Source organism: Malurus melanocephalus, unplaced genomic scaffold (genome assembly GCF_030028575.1).
Source record: "Malurus melanocephalus ecotype Western Australia unplaced genomic scaffold, MMel_1.1 scaffold_1276, whole genome shotgun sequence".
Classification (NCBI taxonomy): Eukaryota; Metazoa; Chordata; class Aves; order Passeriformes; family Maluridae; genus Malurus; species Malurus melanocephalus.
The window spans coordinates 7106-8828 of NW_026624508.1; the positions used below are offsets into that span (position 1 = coordinate 7106).

A 1723-nucleotide genomic window follows, 5' to 3' on the forward strand; every position below is an offset into this window, starting at 1 on the left:
TGACACCCATCCTCCTGATCCCCACTGCCAACCCCAGATATCTCCAGCTGAGTGACACCCATCCTCCCGATGTCCCCACTGTTGTCCCCAAGCATCCCCAGGATTAGTGGGGGACACCAATCCTTCTGATCCCTACTGCCATCCCCAGACATCCCAAGCTGGGGAACACCCATCCTTCTGACCCCCTGCTATTGTCCCCAAACATCCCCAAATGATGGACACCCATCCTCCCGATGTCCCCGTTGCTGTTCCCAGGCATCCCAAGCTGGGTGACACCCATCCTCCCGATGTCCCCATTGTTGTCCCCAAGCATCCCCAGGATTAGTGGGGGACACCAATCCTTCTGATCCCTACTGCCATCCCCAGACATCCCCAGCTGGGGGACACCCATCCTCCTGGTGGCCCCGTTGCTGTCCCCAAGGTGAGTGCCACGACGCCCCCGTTGCCATCCCCAGCCCGCGGGGGCACTCACGGTACTGGCAGCGGTCCCCGATGAAGGTGGGCAAGCAGCGGCAGGTGGGCTGGTTGCCCTGGTTGACGGTGCAGCTGCCGTTGTGCTGGCAATAATCCGTGCACACCTGCTGGTTGCAACGGGGCCCGGTGAATCCGGTGGGGCAGCGGCACGTCGGCATTCCTAGGGTTAAAATCTTGTTAGCTCGGCGTCCATCTGTCCATCATCTGTCCGTCTGTCCGGCACCAGGCGTGACCCACCTGAGGGCGAGGCGGCGCAGGTGCCCCCGTTCTGGCAGTAGTCCCAGCACTGGTCGATCTGGCATTTGTCACCGTTGTAGCGGGGTTGGCAGCGGCATTTGGCCTGCTTGCGGGCGTTGAGGAAGCAGCTGCCGCCGTTCAGGCACACCAGGTCACACGTGTCGGTGGTGGGCACTGAGAGGGAGGGATGGGGGGCGTGGAGGTGAGGGGGATCATGCTGGCAGGACAGCCTCGTACTCATCATCATCCTCATCCTCATCCTCCTCCTCATCCTCATCATCTTCATCGTCATCCCCCTCCTCATTCTCATCATCATTCACATCATCATTGTCATTGTTATTGTCATCGTCATCCCCATCCCCATCCTTATCCTCATCCTGACCCCTATCCTCATCCTGACCCCCATACTCATCCTCATCCTCATCCTCATACTCATCCTCATCCTCATCCTCATTCTCATCCTCATCCTCACCCCTATTCTCATCCTCGTCCTCGCCCTCGTCCTCATCTCCCTCCTCATCTTCATCCTGACCCCTATCCTCATCCTGACCCCCATTCTCATCCTCATCCTGACCTCCCTCCTCATCCTCATCCCCATCCCCATTCCCATCCCCATCCCCATTCCCATCCTCATCATCCTCATCCTCATCCTCATCCTCATCCTCATCCTCATCCTCATCCTCGTCCTCGTCCTCGTCCTCGTCCTCGTCCTCATCCTCATCCTCATTTTTGTCTTCGTCCCCGTCCTCATCCTCATCCTGACCCCCAGTTTCATCCTCATCCTGACCTCCCTCCTCATCTTCATCCCCATCCTCATTCTCATCCTCATCCTCGTACTCATCCTCATCCCCCTCTTCATCCTCATCCTGACCCCTATCCTCATCCTGACCCCCATTCTCATCCTCATCCTGACCTCCCTCCTCATCTTCATCCCCATCCCCATCCCCATCCCCATCCCCATCCTCATCCTCATCCTCGCCCTGCATCGTCATCATCGCCCAGGAAAACAGAG

The 1723-nt window shown here is 58.3% G+C and overlaps 1 protein-coding gene across 1 annotated transcript in view; it reads right to left on the reverse strand.

Moving 5' to 3' along the window:
• The window catches only part of LRP1 (LDL receptor related protein 1), a 59655-nt gene that overhangs the window by 6945 nt on the left and 50987 nt on the right, over positions 1–1723 (reverse strand). The gene's annotated exons all lie outside the window — the stretch shown is intronic.